This window comes from Rhincodon typus, chromosome 42 (assembly GCF_021869965.1).
Source record: "Rhincodon typus isolate 14 chromosome 42, sRhiTyp1.1, whole genome shotgun sequence".
Lineage (NCBI taxonomy): Eukaryota > Metazoa > Chordata > Chondrichthyes > Orectolobiformes > Rhincodontidae > Rhincodon > Rhincodon typus.
The window spans coordinates 2,409,830-2,428,322 of NC_063373.1; the positions used below are offsets into that span (position 1 = coordinate 2,409,830).

An 18,493-nucleotide genomic window follows, 5' to 3' on the forward strand; every position below is an offset into this window, starting at 1 on the left:
GCTGAATGTCAATGTTTTAAATTGCAAAGGAATGACAATCAGACCTAAATATCAACAGTAATAAACTCTCAGTCCACGCAGCACCAAACAAAATTTCTGGGAAAGTTTTTTTGTCATGTTTCTGCTTTGTTATAATCACCAATAAACTCTGTAAGTATTCATTGATGCGTTCAAACTTTATTCAACTGGATACACCCACGAAGAGTGCCTCACCACTGTCTAATGTGACAGGCGCACCACAATCAAGAGTTATCTCGAGTTGTGTGACGTCACAAAAATCCTGACATTCATAAATGTGTGAGGTTACAACGAGGATGTCTCCCTTCAGTGAGTCAGCGGCTAATGGGCCTGTACAGCTGCAGTAAGTAAGGTCACAGCTGACCTGTCCTTGTGCAGTGTTTGAGGTCACAATAGGCCAGGCATCCTTCAGTAATTGAGGTCAAAATGGACCTGTCTCGCTGCAGGATGTTCCGTGAAAATGGGCATGGCCCCTACGCTGTCTTGGTGAGCTCAGAACCATGATTATTGAGTTGAACAGACTCTGGGTTTGTTCTCTTCTTTGCAACTCATTGTCATTCCATTTTAATTTACTGACAGAGATGCACTCTGAAATGTTTTTGATCATTCGTGTGTTTATTTTAAGAGAGTCTGTTTATGTTAATAAGGACACATTTTAAAGTAATTCTTCAACGTTTGATATTGTGTTTTCTGTAATTACGGATGAAAATTTTCCAAATAAAGAACAACTAGGTTGCCTAGAGACTCCATATAATTGCTCTTGTACAAATATGCTTGGATGGATATTGCTAACTAATTGATATTTTACTCCTCTGTATGCACAATTGGACTATGAGGAGATCGAGAAACTCAGTCTCTGGAGATCAGAGTCGTTGAATTTGGATTACAACAAGATCAACCTGGACGCAAGATACATGCAGTGGTATCTGCAGAAAATGATACACCACCCAATACAGAATTTAACCAAAGTGGTAATATTAGAAAATAAGGAAGTTTCAGGACCACGTATATAGCAGCTGCTGAAAACTCAAATAAATACGGTTATCTCATTATAAGCATTCTGACTGTGAAAGGTATGGTGACCTATTATAATGCTGTGAGGCACAGCAAAGATAAAACCCAAAACCCAGGACAACAACATGTCCGAATCACAACACCTCAAAAATACTTTACATGTACATTCACACTTTACTGATATTACAACGTAATTCAGAACATGGAAAGACTTCACTGATTGGCAGATGGCGACATTGGTTCCATGCTCAGTTTGAAATTATTCCGAATGTTCAGATGTTTGTACATGCCGTAAACGGCCCGAACAGCACCTTGTTTTAAATTCTGGGGTCACTACGAATCTAGGACACATTGTCCCAAGGACACAGGTGCAACGTGACAATGCCCTATCCTTGAATGTCGCTTTTCTGAATGTCAACAATATGACAGATTTTCTGCTGAAATGAAAAGACCAACAGTTCGGCGTTGATCAATGGTACTGCTCATTGGTCTCTATATTCATTGCAGGCATTTTTTAAACCAAATTTTCAGAGACCTTTTCACACTTCCTTCGAGGAGGTGAGACTTGAATGCAAGTTCACTGCATTCGGGCCGAGATGTTCCCTCTGCGCGATAAGATCCCTTACACTAGACGCTGCATTAATGAATCACAGGACATTTAACTGCTCTGGTGGAAAAGCTCAAACGTGCGGTTTCGCCATGTGGGTAGCAATCACTGATCAGGACAATGAGAGCCCTTTGCACTACCAGCAGCATCTGCCAAGAATATCTGGAGCAAGAGTGCAATAAAATGCATTCTTCCATATGGCAGATTAACTCTCAGAATCTTCAATTCATTTTCTTTTCTATTTACAATTGTAAGACATATTCCTTGATGAACATGCAGTGAAGGCATTTTTATCTCTTTCTGCAACTTGCTGCATTGCAAGCAGCAATATAAATGCGAATATCAGACAGTGACAGCTCCAAATTCCCGAACGAAATTCGTTTCAATGGCATCAAGTTCCCGTTGTGAAACAATAATCTATGATATGCTCTGAAAAGGCAATGTTGATGTTTTCCGTCTAGCATGATTGAAGACAGGCACAATAATTCGAAATTCCAATTGCAGTGCCAATTTAAACAACAGGAGATTACCGATTTTAATTTAATTATATTTCTCGCCGTCCTTTACTGCTGTGTTGAATCATAGAATAAGTAAAAGGTACCTGATTGGATGTTGCTTTTTGTCTCTCTCCAGAACATACTGCCAGCAGAAACACGGATATAGTTACATCTTCCTTTCTCTTGCCGTATAACTATTTCAGGTTGAACCTGTTTCTCCTCAAACTTGTCTGAGGAAACATGTCGGGGCGTACGTTTTACTTCTTATCAGCTCTGATGAAGAGTCATCTCGACATGAAACGTTAGCTTGCTCTCTCTTCACGAATTCAGTTTGACCTGCTGTGATTTCCAAAATTATATGTTTTGACACGTTTTCCGAATTGTCATCACTTCGGCTATATTGTTTGTTAACTTTTAAAATTACACTGTCGCAAATAACCTATTTAATCGAAGTCTGAAATATCAAATATTGGTTTGAAGTGAAGGAAACTATTTGGATGCCTTCTGCCCCAATGTTAATGAGTTTTGTTTCAATTTGCAAATTAAAGAATACGTCTGGCGAACATTTAGGCAAAAAAGTTCCAGCCCGACCCTTGCGCACTGTTTTCAATTCTTTAATTTAAAAGACACAGGACACATTAATCTCTTGATAATCTGCAGATGCTCCTCTTCACCACAGCAGGTGCAGGTGAAGGTCGCATCCCGTTGAACGTACAGGAAGCTCACTGAAGCAATTTGAATGAACCATCTGGTGCACCATTCTATTGCAGCAGTGCATAATGTGACGACAGTTGCATTTTTTTGCAAAACGTGTGCGTCATCATGATATTTGTAAATGTGCATGTCAATACATTTCGATGTGAACGATACCGAGTCCAATAAAATTCAACTTGTCCCTACATAGCATGTTCTGCTCGTCGGAACCCCATTACAATTGCCTCTTACTTATCTGATTCTGTTTAATGATTATGGTCGGAAGTCCGACAGAGAATATTGTGGATTTCAAATATGAAACTTCCATTCATTCAACATTTCACACAAGTGTTGAAAAAAAAAACTTTTAATTCACCGCCTAGGAGCGGATCTTAAGATAGAAGTCTGTGAGCTGGCTGTCCCTGGTGACGTTTTGTTGAATTCTCTCAAATCTGCGTATATAGAAGTGAGGTATTTCCGTTCAATCTACCATTCCTGTTAATGCAAAGCCGATATTTCAGAATGAACGTATCGAACTGCAAGTTTTACACGATTGCATTGTTAAAACTTCGCCAGTGAAATTAAATATCCGTGGTATGGATAAGGGTCACTCACTGGAGGGATGAGAAGGGAAAATAATGGAGTACTTTATGGGTTTAAAGGAAACTTTGTTTTAAACTATGAACTATTTTTCTCACTTTAAGTATACGACTGTTCGTCTGGAGCTGAATTGTCCTTTCGGTTTATCGGTGAGAAAGCGCCTTCTGGTGTGCTCTAACCAGCACTGTCGGACTGAGATTATGTCGGGGCTGTGCCATAACTCTGCATCAGTGTGGGCTGCATAGCACAGAAGTACACGGCGGAGTCATAGAAGATGGTGCTGTTGATTACTAACTCAGTAACCTTCGTGGATTGCGTAAATTTGAATGAGAATCTGTCAGACAAATCAGGATTTCTGTTCATAATCTTTGCTGCAATCATGTAAACCATATGCTGTGGAGGCTGCCCTGGGAACAGACTGTACCAGTAAATATAAACGGTGGAATCGCTTGTCTTCAAACTGCAGGTTACTGTGACATTGTCTCCCTCCTTAACTGTCATTTCAGGATCTGGCTGCTCCACCGTGTTTTGCTGACTCCCTTAGAGAAAAATATAGCAAAATTCAAAATCACGATCATTACCATCGTCGCTTTACTAATAATATCAGCTTGGGTGCAAACCTCTTGTGGCAGGGGAAATTGGAATGTTGCTGGGTAAAAGAACAAAACACTCTTACTGAAGATTGTCATAATGATGAGGAGCGGTGCGAGAAGATTCCTCATGGTGCATTCCGTGTTTGTAAATCTGTAGTCTGTAGAAATGTTTGTCCGTGATCCCTGTTCAAAGCTGTCCCACACAATGACGAACAGTGACGGGTGCAGCGATCTCTCAAGTATCACAGAGAAGGGAAGGCGTGTCAGAGTCAGGCAGCAAACGCAAGCTAAGGGCGGAACTGCCACTGACTCGGCTCTGAGTGAACTCAGTGCTTCATGGGAGAACAGAATTTGCGCAACGTCACACAGCTGCATCTGGACCTGATGGATGTTGAGAAGTTTGTGACAACCCTGCCTCCTGAGCAACAGAATCACCGAGAAACAAATAGAACGGGAAAGTATAAAGGTTCAAGAATTGAAAAGGATTGAGACAATCTTATTTAATCTCACTTAATTCATGTGCCTTATCATCTCTTGTTTCACCAAATCAGTAAATTCGTGTCTCACACACGCTCTCTGATCTCTATGCTGAACTTCAAACCCAGATTCATATTCTTTTTCTCCACTCCTAATTTTGTCCCTCCTTCCCTCTCCTCTCCGTGTTTTCATTTTTCCAGCTCCTGTCTGCATACTGTGAATCAAATCAATGAGACCGATCTGGGTCTTCGGCCTCCAGAGAGTCGTCGTCATGGTGAAACGATAAAGACTGACCAATAACTCCCCTGCTGTCGTAGTGATGAATTTGCTCTTTCATCACCATGGCCACCTGCAAACACTTATAGACAATTCCTGCCTTAAAAAAAAACACAAAAAGAGAGCAGCTCTGCAAATATCAGTACAGGTTTCATGTCACAGATGAAGGCATTATACTGGGCCGGGAGGAAGCAAACAGAGTCAAAAAAAAAGCGTTGTGACTGTCCAGAAGAATCATATTGGTTTCATAGGTCTTTTTTATGCACGCAAATTTCTGGATATTCAACAATGATTTGAAACGAGAAAAGGAAATAAATGGCTAATAGGACGCTTTTGACTAACTGCATGGAAATAGGATAAATGCAGTTTAGTGTTTGTTGGTCAGCATAGACATGGTGAGCTGAAGTGCTTTTTTCAATGCTGTATGGCTCACTGACTTTAAGGAATACATAAATTCAGTACTATATTTTACGAAGGGGAAGGCGTTTAGTAAAGCATCTCAGACTCAAACAATTGTCACAATTGTAAATATCTCTGGTTCAAATAACAAGTCAGTTTCTGGAGCCTATAGGTTTGAAAGGAAAATTAGTCAAGGTTGTGATGTACAAACATTTAATTGCAGCAAATGTTGCATCTTTGGGAGTGAATATTAAACAAGCTTGAATCCAGGACAATTTGAATCCAGAATTTGGACATACTTATTTTGTCGTGGTCATTCTGGCTACCATTGTGACTGACTTCAGCAAAAGAAACCTGATTCCCAAAGCGGTTGGCGTACGTGTTGGAGGCTATATTCAATCGCAATTGTGTATTTCAGGCATAGGAATAAACCATAACCTGCGTCAGCTGCTGCCCAGAATGAATTAAAGTCATGGACATTGTCAAATTGTTGCGTTTGCGAATAAAAAAGAAATGATGGATTTTCGTAAAGTATGTTTTATATTTAGAATCTTTCGTTTATTTTATCACAATAATGATTAGTTGCCATTCAGATTGTGACAATACGAGTTCATTAATTTTTAAAATAAAGCTTCGAATTCAAGTCGCCTTTTACATTCTGTCTCAATTTTCTGCCAAATTGGATGCATTTCAGAGCAGATATCATTTCTTATTGAATAAAAATGTTCCAACCTGGTAAAATCAAATAGACGAGCACCCTGAAATGGAGAAAAAAACACAGAAGTTACTGGAAAAGCTCAGCAGGTATGGCAGCATCTGTGAAGAAAAAGTCAGACGGGTAATGTGACCCTTCGCCTGAAGTGACGGTAGTTGTGAAAACGTTGGTTTATACGCGGACACGAGGGATAGGGGCGCAGTAAGGAGTAAACGATAAGATAAACTGTCGACGCCAAAGTGAGAGAAGAGCAAAAACCGAAAGAACTGCTATGCTGTAAATCAGGAACAAAAACAAAGATGATGTAAACTCTCAGCAGTTCTGGCAGCATCTGTGAAAGACATAAACAGAGATAACGTTTCCTGTCCGGTGACCCTTCCTCAGAACTGGATAGCAGTTGGACAGAAAAAGGAGTTGATAACGATCTGGCCTGAAGGATGAATAGCTGTTAATGGGGACTGTTAGTGACTAACAACAGGTAGTGTGTAATGGCAGGCTATGTGATAACAAGGCCTGGGGTGTGGGACAAGGGTCTCGGACATCGGAGAGTTTAGGCCCTAAAATAGTTGAGCTCGATATTGAGTCCGGAGGGCCTCAGGGACCCCAATCCTAAAATGAGCTGTTGCTCTTCCAGCTCGGATTGCGTTAAGATGGAACACTGCAGCAAGTAAGGCACAGAGACGTTGGCCAGGGAACAGGGTGTTGCCTTAAAGTGTCAGCCAACTGGAAGCTCACGTTCTTTTGTGCGAGTTGAAAGGAGATGACCTATGAAGCACCCAGTCAATGCTTTGTTTCCGCAATATAGATGAGACGACATTGCGAGCAGAGAGTGCAGTAGTTCTTGATTCTGTGAAGCACAAGTGAAGAGTTGCTTCATCTGGAGCATAGGTTTGGGCCATTGGATAGTGGAGATGTGGAGGTAAATCGACAGGTGTTGCACCTTTGCTGGTTGCAGGCGAAGGTGCTGTGGGGTTATGGGAGGACGTGTTGGGAGTGAAGGAACAGTGAACCAGTGTGTCACGGAGGGAATGGTTGCTGCAGAAAGCAGATAATGGTGGGGACGGGAATATGTGTCTGGTGGTAGCGTAACTCTGGAGGTAGAGGATTAGTGTCTGATGATCTTCTGGATGTGGATGCCGGTGGGATTTTAGATAAGGACAAAGGGAATCCTAACGCTACTGCTGAAAGGAAGAGAGTGGTTGAGGGCGGAAGTGCGAGAAGTATGTTGAAACCAATTTAGGGCCCTGTCGACAATGGTGCTGGGGAATCCTAAGCTGAGGAAGAAGGTGGACCTTTCGGAGGCTACCTTGTCCAATTTTGCTTCATCTGAATCTATGCGACAGCGACGGAGGAACTGAGAGAATGGGATGGAATCTTCACAGGAATCAGGGAGAATGGATTTATATTCCAGGTTGCTGTCGTTGTCAGTGGGTTTAGAATGGATACGAGTGGGCAGTCTATCCCCAGAAATGGAAGTAGCGATTTTCAGTAAGAGAAGGGAGGAGTGAGAGATAGACCAAGTGAAGGTGAGGGCGGGGTGGAAATTTGAAGCAAAATCGACTAACTATAACAATCCCAGACAAGAGAGGGAAGCAGCACTGATGATATCATCAATATATTGGAGAAAGTGTTGTCGGTGACAGCCAGAATAGGACTGGAGCAAAGAATGTTCCACACAACTCACAAAAAGACAAGCATGACTGGTGCCCATGCAGGTATCCATGGCCAACCCTCTGAGCTGAACAAAATGAGAGGAGTTAAGAGAGAAGTTGTTGAGTTTGAGGAGGAGCTTAACCAAGCGGAAGTCGGTTCTGGTGCGTGGGGATGGTTTAAGTCTTTGCTCCAGGAGGAAGCGGAGAGCTCGAAGACCCTCCTGCTGGGAAATGGATGTGTAAAGGGAATGCACATCCATGGTAAAGAGGAGACGGCTGGAGATTAGGAACTGGAAGTTCTGAAACCAGCGTGAAGCTTCAGAGGAACCGCAGACTTACGTGGGCAGGGTTTGGACCAGGGAAGAAATGAAAGAGTCAAGGTATGAAGTGATGAGTTCTGTGAGGAAGGGCAGGCTGAAAAAATGTATCTGCCTCTACAGTCCGCTTTGTGGATATCTGAGAGAAGATAAAAGCAAGTTGTGCGGGCGAGGGGGACTACCAACTTGGGGGGAAGTGGGAAGCGAGGGCGGTGTGTAATCAGATGAAACGAGATCAGTTACCATCGTTGATGGAATAACCTGGTATGTAATGGTGGTGTCATGGTCCGCCTAAGAGAGGAGGAGGTATCTGAGAGATGGCGCTCAGCCTCTGCAATGAACGTGGTTTCAAAATTTCCAAGATGTAGATTACAGCTGACTCTTTTAGTTTTTTTTTTTACCATGGATGTGCAATCACTTTACATGTCAATTTTCCACCAGGAGAGTCTTAGGGCTCTCCACAACTTCCTGGAGGAAAAACCTGAATCGTCCCCACCCACCAGAACACTCCTCTGCTCGGTTGAGCTTGTTCTTCCCTTTTAACGCTGCTCATTTTCTTCAGGTCAGAAGGTTGTCCATGGGTATCTGCGTGGGCCCGAGTTATGCCCATTTCTTCAAGTGTTACGTGGAGTATTCTTTGTTCCAGTCATATTCCGGCCACCACACGCATCTCTTTCTCTGATACATCGATAATATAATCCATTCCGCTTCACGCTGTCGTCTGGAACTGAAAATGTTCATTGATTTCGCTTCCAATTTCTATCGTGCCCTCACTTCCACCTGGTCTATCTCTGACTCCTCCCTTCTCTTCCTCGACAACTCTGCTTCCATTTCTGGGATCTGTCGCACACTAATGTCCACGAGAAACCCACTGATTCCCACAGCTACAAGGACTGTGCGTCTACACATCCTGATTCCTTTAAGTACCCCAGCCTTTATGCATAATTCATCTGTCCCCATTGCATATGTTGAGATGAGGCCAACTTCAACAACAAGGGAGACTTCGAAATGCCCACCTTCTTTCTCAACCTAGAATCCCACAGCTCATGGCCCTCAGCACATGTCAACAAGGCCGTCAACTGGGTCCAACTTCTGCCCTCACCCCCTCCCTTCCGTACCACAATAGCAATTGTGTTTGCCTTGTCGTTACCTACTATCCCACCAGCATCCACATCCAGAAGGTCATCAGATGCCATTTCCGCCACCTACAGCGAGATTCCACCACCAGAAACATATTCCCCTCCAATCCCTTGTCCGATTTCAGCACGCACCATTCCCTGTGGGGCACCCTGGTCCGCTCTTCCTATCTTTCCAACACACCCCCCGCACAGCCCATGTCACCTTCCCCTGCAAACGGCGAATTTTCACACATGCCCATTAACATCCTCCTTCCCCATTATCCAGGCCCCCAAACATACCTTCCAGGCGAAGCAATACTTCACTTCCACTTCTCAGAATCTAACCTACTGCATGCACGGCTCGTAATGTGGTCTCCTCTACATTGGTGAAATGAAATGTAGACTGTTTGATCGCTTCACAGAACATCTGCGTTCTGCTGACAAAAAAAAAAGCACTGATCTTGCAGTTGCCTGCCATCTTAAAACACTACCCTTCTCCCTTGTGAACATCTCTCTATCTGGCTTGCTGCAATTTTCCAGGGAAGCTGAGCGCAAGCTGGAAGAACAACATCTCCATTTCTGCTTAGGGACCCTGCAGCCAACAGAACTCACCAGCGAGTTAAATAATTTTATGCCATACATTCTAAGAACATAGAACATAGAACAGTAGAGCACAGGCCCTTTGGCTCACGATGTTGTGCCGAACTTTTATCCTAATCTAAGGTCTATCTAACCTCCACCCCTACCTTATACTATCATCCATATGCCTACCTAATAGCCTCTTAAATACCCCTAATGAGGCTGACTCCACTACCCTCTCTGGCAATGCATTCCACGCCCTGACCACTCTCTGAGTAATGAACCTACCTCTGAAATCTCCCCTACATCTACCTGCACTCACTTCAAAGCTATGCCCCCTCGTAATAGCTACCTCCACCCTAATAAAATGTCTCTGGCTGTCCACTCGATTCATACCTCTGATCATTTTGTACACTTCTATCAAGTCACTTCTCACCCTTCATCGTTCTGAAGAGAAAAGCCCGAGCTCTCTCAATCTTTCCTCGTAAGACCTTCCATCCATTCCAGGCAACATCCTGGTAAATCTCCTCTGCAACTTTTCCAACGCTTCCACATCTTTCCTGTGATGAGGCGACCAGAACTGGACACAGTACTCCAGATGTGGTCGAACCAGGTTTTTGTATAGCTGGAGTATAACTTCACGGCACTTGAACTCAATCCCTCTATTAATGAAAGCTAACACACCATATGTGTTCTTAACAACGCTATCCATCTGGGTGGCAGTTTTCAGGAAACTGTGGACATGAATCCCAACATCCCTCTGCTCCTCCACACTGCCAAGAATCTTTCCGTTAACCCTGTATTCTGCTTTCAAGTTTGTCTTCTAAAATGAATCACCTCACACTTTTCAGGGTTAAACTCCATCTGCCACTTTTCAGCCCAGCTCTGCATCCTATCAATTTCCCTTTGTAACACTAACAGCTCTCCGCACTGTCCACAATGCGACCCACCTTCGTATCATCTGCGAAATTACTAATCCACCCTTCCACTCCTTCATCTAAATCATTTACAAAAATCACGAATAGAAGATGACCAAAAACAGATCCTTGTGGAACACCACTCGTAACTGAGCACCATGTTGAATATTTTCCGTCCACTACCACTCCTTGTCTTCTAAGGGTCAGCCAATTCTGAATCCAATCTGCCACATTTCCCTCTATCCCATGCTTCCTTACTTTCTGCATGAACCTACCATGGGGAACCTTATCAAACGCCTTACTTAAATCCATGTATACCACATCCACAGGTCTACCTTCTTCCAAGTATTTGGCCACCTCTTCAAAGAATTCAATAAGGTTTGTGAGGCATGATCTACCCCTCACAAATCCATGCTGACTATCACGAATCAAACTGTGCCTTTCTAAGTGATCATAAATTCTATCTCTCAAAGCCCTTTCCAATAATTTGCCCACCACTGACGTAAGACTAACAGGCCTGTGATTTCCGGGGTTATCCCTATTCCCTTTTTTGAACAAGGGAATGACGTTTGCCACTCTCCAATCTTCCGGCACTATACCCGTGGATAGTGAGGACGAAAAGATCATCGCCAAAGGCCCTGCGATCTCTTGAGTCGCTTCCCAGAGAATCCTTGGATAAATCCCATCATGCCAGGGGGATTTGTCTACCTTCAAGTTCCTCAAAATTCCTAGCTCATCTTCCTTACTAATATCGACCTCCTGTAGCTTACCAGCCTTTTTCACACTGTCCTCCTCTACAACTAGGTCCCTCACAGTTGTGAATACCGAAGAAAAGTATTCATTAAGGATCTCTCCTATCTCTTTAGGCTCCGTGCACAAATTCCCTTTACAATCCTTGATCGACCCTGCCCTTTCTCTGGTTCCGTGTCTTAGCCACCTGCCCCACACAGCAGACTGCGTTGTCACATCGTCTGCCTATTCACATGACTTATTGTTCGTCACTAACAGTCTCTAATAACAGCTGTTCACCGTCCTAGCCAGATCGTTGTAAACTCCTATGTCCATCCAAATGCTATTCTCTCCCGGTTCTATCGTTTATCCTATTTGTTCCTCCCTACCCCATCCTTCTCCATATTTTCTGCATATATAACGACGTTTTCACAGCTGCCATCAGTTCTGAGGAAGGATCACCGAATCCGAAATGTTAACTCTGATTTCTTTTTCTTTTTTCACAGATGTTCCCATACCTGCTGAGCTGTTCCAGCACCTTCTTATTTTGGTCCTGTTTTACAGCATCCACAGTTGGTCCGGTTTTCCTGAAGTTGTGTCTTTGTCCTGTTGAAAAGCACATTCATTGTCATCAGATGCCGACCAAAATCTAAAATTAAAGATAAAAGGAACAGGAATGCAAAACCATGAGCAGTGATAAACTTTACAATTTGTCGTGCACAACCATTATTCAAAATTGCCATCGTGTGCTGGAAAGTTCCATTTTATGTTCCAAATCAACAAAGGATAGGAGGCATTCTGTTAGGTTTTGATCTAGTCCAGAAGTAATAAACACGGAAGAAAATCATTATTTTAACATTGAGAGCAATTTCTGTGCAAAATTGAATTATTGTATTGAGTTTTCAATGTTGCATTTACTTTTGATATATTTAGAGAAAGTAACATACACATCACAACAATGTAAGGAAACACACACATTCAAAGTGAAAGCTGGAACTTTACGATTAATGCTGAAACGTTTTTTTGTTATACTGGGAATGATTACGTTGTGGAAGTTTTAGCTACAATGCAAAAGAAAACCAGCCTGAATTAGGGATGCTGCAAATGAAGCTGAAGTGCACACTATCCCCGCATGAAAGTGTTTTAACGGGAAGCAGGGCATATCTAGTTCAATGTAACATTGTAACATTCAAATACATTTTCTGGCGAGCAATTGTACCCCGCAATTACCACTATACGCCAGTAGAGGGTAGTGTAAAGCTTCGATAAATATTGAACGGGAGGGCCCGAGGTGGACCAAACTTATAGACAGTGAGAACAGCTGTCAGTGTTAAAGGCTTGGTACGAAAAGACATACACTGGAGACTCAACTTCTTCCGGAAATTCGACAAGAAGCGGACACTGAAGAGGGCGTTTGGCTCATTGTTTACTATCCGGATAATTAATCTGTCTGCTGCCGACAACCCGTCCTCCAGAGACATTTGCTTCAACTGGCGCTTCATGAAATTTCATCCACATAGACTATTTTTGCTCTTTCCCAGTCTGATCTGTACAGAGGTGACTGAACAAGATGAGGTGAAGCAATACCCTGGGCGGACTTTCGTTGGTGAAACGGAAATCGTATCCATGATTTGTACTAGCACCATTGATGTTTCCATTGTATACTGGTATATACAATTCCCTAATCTTCCTCCCCAGCATCTGGTGATGGCCAAACCCAGAGCTCATCTAAATGAGAGGGTCACTGCTTCAATCGGTGAAGGAAATAAATTCAGTGCCCTGACTGTGGGATATTCCAGAAACAGCGACAGTGCCATTTATTTCTGCACCATGAGGGCACAGTGTTGCAAACATATGGCGAGCTCGTACAGAAAAGTACACAGAATGGAAGATCACTATGTTATACTTCAAGCAATCTCCTATCAGAGCTTCATAATCTGATGTTATGGGTTATTAGCGTAGAAGAAAATGACAAGTTCTCTGAGAGAAAAAAGAAAATAAGAATGTCAGGCGTGAAGAGAGTGGAAATATGCACAGATAAAAAGGAAAACAAATTCACTGGCCAGTGTTAGCGTGCAAGAAATGAGGATATGAAGACGTACAGTAAGTATAGGCGCAGAAGACATGACATTAAGAAAACATGGAAGAAAAAAAAGAAAGACAACAAAACATATCAAACGTGATGCAGAGTTTAAGATCAGTTTGAGTCACGGCTGAATGATTCTAGCAAAAAAACAAAGTGGACTTTACTTTTACATCACCTATTTCATTTAGAGTCACACACTTGAATTGTCTCTAAAAGCTGATAATTGGATATTATTCAAAATATCATATTCATTCAAAAATAACAGAATAAAAATCAGTTCGCGTTAGGAAATACTATTTTCGTGATGAATGAGCACACCATATGTCGGGGGATGTATAATGATGTCAGGAACCATAAGATGGATTACTGAAAGCTGTGCTGTCTGTAAGATGGCAGGACTAACGAGATCTCCTCCGAATAAAAGTAGATCTTGGAATGGGAGGAATGGGAACCAGTCCCTGTTGATGCCAATAACATTGGTATTATTAGATGCAGCACCTTTTGTATTAATGCAGAAGTTACGTCTAATGTGGTACAATGACCCCGGTTGCTATGAATCTTGCATGCAGACGAACCAAAAATAATATCTTCCTTTACGCTTTAAATCGTAAAAATGATTGGTTCTTTATCTCATTGGTCCATCCAAATTCCTCAGATCGAATGAATCCCTTTATCAGTTGCAATGAGCTCTGATAGTCAGAGAATAACTCTGTTCGCTGGGGAACTCGAACAACATGAACTATTTTCCTTCTCTGCATTTCAACACGGATGCAAAACTGTTCTTTATCAACATTCAGTTTAATCTTTCTCCAATACCCTGTTGTCGGATGAACAAATTCAATTTGTTATTCCGTCCCGTCCCGTCCCCGTGAAGTCGAGCTCGTAGGAGTTGGAGTTTCATTGGTTTAATTGAAGAAAAAAGGAGCTTGAAGCACGTTGGCTGTCCACTGATGTCTACGCCAACCAATGAACAAAGATCCTGAAATTATTCAACCTCTTGCCGAGTCTTGACAAAAACGGTTTTGACTTTGGCCCACATCTGCTGACATTCACGAAATTGTCGAACAAACATTTCGCCGGGAGCTCTACTTTTATTTCTGCAGCTCTTCTATTAGTAGGTTCATAAATTGCGTATTTTTGTACTTCAGTTCTTTGTCAGGAATTACGTATACTCGAGCAGTTCTATGAACACGGAGGCAGCAATGCATTCTCCACCAATGAAGATTTTTTTTTTTTTTCTGATCCGAACTTGCCCCAGAGCGGAGCACAGTTTGGCAGAACAAAGCGAACTCCCCCGAGTGGGTGACAGCGGAAGAGATGGACTGGAAATACAGACAATGGACTGAGGCCATTGAGATGACACGACTGAGTAAGGAATTTTAAACCACCGGACGTTTGCAGTTTTCCTTTCAAATCACGGCAATAAAATCGGAAATAACCTCTTTAGAAGATGTGATCTGTCTATTAAAGTCTTGTTTAATCTGTCAAAGCCCTTCCCACTACATCAACTGCGTTCTGTGTATTGGATAACGAATTAACTTCACTGATTACTTGTCCAGTCATTGTTCAAGGTGACAGTTCGAATGTGCGTGTTAAGAATAATGACGTGGTTTTGTGTTTCTTTAATTTACTGTTAACCTTGATTCTTTTACAGGACGTGTCGAGGAGCTTCCGTCTCCCAGACACTGGCTTCAATCAAAGCGAATGCGGGAGATGATGTCAAGTTGTTCTGTAATTACACAGCTACGAAAAGCAACCATCCTAACCTGTTCTGGCACAGTTAACAGTTCTGTGGTTCCATGGAGCATGTGCTAAATAGAAAGGAAAATATTTAGATAACAGAGAGATTTCTGAGGAGATTACTTTTCCTCAGAATTTGATCACGTGAACAGCCTGCACAGCTGTAAGTGTTGTCAACCTTACTGGCAGAATCCAGCGCACTGAGCACTACCGAGACTCAGAACCGGACCGACCCTGTAGAAAACTGTCAGAACATTAGTGAACATGACAGTGTGTCAGGCAAACAGTGAGATCAGTACTGGAACTGAAATGGTTCCCGAATTCGCGGTGATATTTGTTACTTTTCATTTAAACATGTAACTATATTCATTATAAATATATTCTTGAAATAAGTTAAAGCTGTTAGTTTAGTAAATGAAAAGCAAATAATTTTCTGGCCTTTTTCAGATGTCTCAGATTGCTTCACTGATACAGTGAAAATGTGATGCATAAATTGCAGCAACCAGTAACATCCAATAACATCCGTGGCACGAACCTCAAACATTTTGTCGATATTGAGCATTTCCCCTGCAGCTGAATGTTACCAGTTCCAGAATGGCGAGTGATAGACTCCATGGTCCAGCATTCCTTTAAAATATCCAACAGAAAATGAGATGTAACTCAGATGTGAATAACACTAACCAAGTGAGCAGATTCAGTAACAGCTAAAGAATGAGTCAATGTGATCAGTGCAATCTCAGTCACATGTGATTTCAGCTTGCTGGCTTGTCTGGAAAATAACTTTCTTCACCCGTCACGAACGCTTATTGAGTCTTTGCGAGTGGTTTACATCTGGGAGTATCAGTTAGATAAAGACCAGCGGATTCATCTCCTCCCTCTGGTGACGTTTGAGAGAAACCGAATCCTTTTGTGATCTCGATTTGCCTTGGAGAATGTGAAGGTGATTTACCTCTTGAACCGCTGAGCTCTTTTGTGGTGTATGACACTCGCAGTGCACTTAACAAGGGAGTCCCAGGATTTTGACACAACGGCACTGAAAAAAAATATATATACACACTGTTCAAAGACAACCTGGCGACTGAGTAAAAGTGAAAGTTACCGTCGATGTTGCCATTCTGAAGATAGGGGTTTTCCATTGGATTTGGTTTATTCCTAGATCAATATCTCCCAACGAATTCCAATCGTCTAACCATTGAGACAGTTTTCTTCGTGACTCCAGCGAGGTTTCCCTTTTCCATCAATGAGCTAACGAACTGAAACTGATACTCCATTTCCCCTGACTGATCCACAGATCCCTCATCGTATAATATGAAATCTGTTATTACTGAACAAACAATTATAGAAAATCAACTCTCCCTATAATGGTAAACAGGTTTTGTATCGAAAATGTTATTTCTTTTCTCCCTACTGGGCTCTGCACTTATTTCCGCCATGCAGTCTTCAGACTTTGGAATTGCAATGAAGGAGAACAGATAGTGCGTTTTCGACATTTTTCGTTATTTATGATTTATTTGTTCACTGTCCCCTGGAAGAGAGCGACGGAAGGGGATTCAAACATCCCACGATGAGTTGTCAAAAGTTGCCATTAACAGAAGCTCAACATCAGCAGAGCACGAAGCAAAGTCTATAACCCAATCGGCCGATATGAACTAATTAGGACTGTTTACAGCTGCAGCAACCCTTTCCCCCTTTCCTGTTGCAGACTTTATCACCGTTTGAGCATCACGGGGAATGAGATTGTAAATGTCTACACATATGAATTAGCATGGGTTGGCTAAGTTTCAAAGTTTTATTTTTAAAGAATAACTGGTGTATAATCAGTTTCCAAAGTAGACATCTTTATTTCATAATCCTTTATTGTAATTTAGTGTCTAAGCCTTAATTTCATTGGCTGAGGTTTAGCGTGCACAGACACTGCAGAAACCGTGGAGCCTCCTCCGGGATTGTGTTTCTTACGTCAGAGGTTTCAAAGGAGAACTAGGTAATGACTTGAAAGTGGATAATCCATGGCTAAGTCATGGTTAATGTAAGGGTCGTTAGGGCACGTGAACGTTACCATTGAACATTGCGAGGTCAGAGATCAGCTCCCTGCAGAAACTGATTCGTTCCATAGGTGGCACCAGCAATATTAACATATTTACATTCCAGAATAAATCTTTCCATTTCAATATTCTGTCTGCGAAGTATTGTTTCAATCCTCTCAACGAATTTCAGCATAAATTAATAATTTATCAACTCCACCACAGATGTAGTCAAGCAAAATGGATGGGTATCGATGTAAGTTCCCCACCATAAGGTGAACGGTATGAGTCTGATAGAACTGCTGTCCATGGGCTGTGTCATAACAGCTTTGCTCAGTGGCAGTATCGTAGATAATGAGGTTTATTCGATGCACGATTGTCGCTTATTGAAATCTATACCCAGTAGCCAGTTATGCTGATTTTGAATCCACTCAGTGAAAACAATTTTTGATGGTCTCTGTTGAGACTGTTTTGTATTCGCTCAAAAAAATCAGTCATGAAGGCAATTCAGACAACGCTATCAGTTTAGGTTAGTTTGGATAATGTGAAGTAAATGAGACAATGCTAACAAAAAAAAAAAATCAGCAGCAGATGTGGCAACATTTGTAGAGAGGGAAATATCGTCAACTATTTTTTGGGTCTGATATGAATCTTCTTCAAAATCTTTCCTTTGTGCGATGCGTTCACGGTCTTTTTTTATCACTGAATACTCAGTTAACAACAGTGTTACCCATGTTACTGAGATGCATAGGTGAAAATTAAATTTGTAACACCTGATTTCCTGACATTCACTCACTGTTTTAAAACGTTACTGCATTTCCCTGAATGCCCGGAGATGCTCCTTTTCATTGATTTGGGAATTTGTACCCTATGGACTTTCCCATCATCTATTTTTTTCATTTTCCTTTCTGCTGTTAGCCTTTCCCTATTCCTCACATAGTTACTCCACGACAAACGTGTCCACAAGGAAACTATTGGACTTCCTCAGAAAATGTGTTTCTTAGACTTTTGCTTTTAGTCACTACCTCCTTCGGTGTTAGTGATAACCTATGCCAAACAACATGACTGTCATGCACGAATCTGGTAACTGTAACTCCGTGCCATTTTGGCCAATGATGAACATCAGTTACCCCAGTCCCGAAGGAACACCACATCCACTCACTCCCAGTCTGAGTGATTACCTCTGCCCCCGCACTGTTCTTTCTTTCCTATTCATCTGTCTGGAATAGAAATAGCACAAGAAACAAAAATTGCTGGCGAAACTCTGCCGGTCAGGCAGCATCTCTGGAGGGAAATATGAGATTTTTTTTTTGAATCAGCACTTTTATCACTCTCGCTCCTTCTTATTAGATTACAACCATCAACTTTACAATTATAAAAGGGCTTTGTCAGCTCTAATGCTCCTCCCTTTGACATGTCCTGATGAAAGGATCCGCTAAATCGCT

The 18,493-nt window shown here is 42.0% G+C and overlaps 1 non-coding gene across 1 annotated transcript; it reads left to right on the plus strand.

Moving 5' to 3' along the window:
• Window positions 1-17,373: 17,373 nt before the first annotated feature.
• LOC125487617 lies at window positions 17,374-17,514 on the plus strand. The gene has a single exon (XR_007265986.1). It is a non-coding gene; the product is annotated as a U4 spliceosomal RNA (small nuclear RNA).
• Window positions 17,515-18,493: the final 979 nt, after the last annotated feature.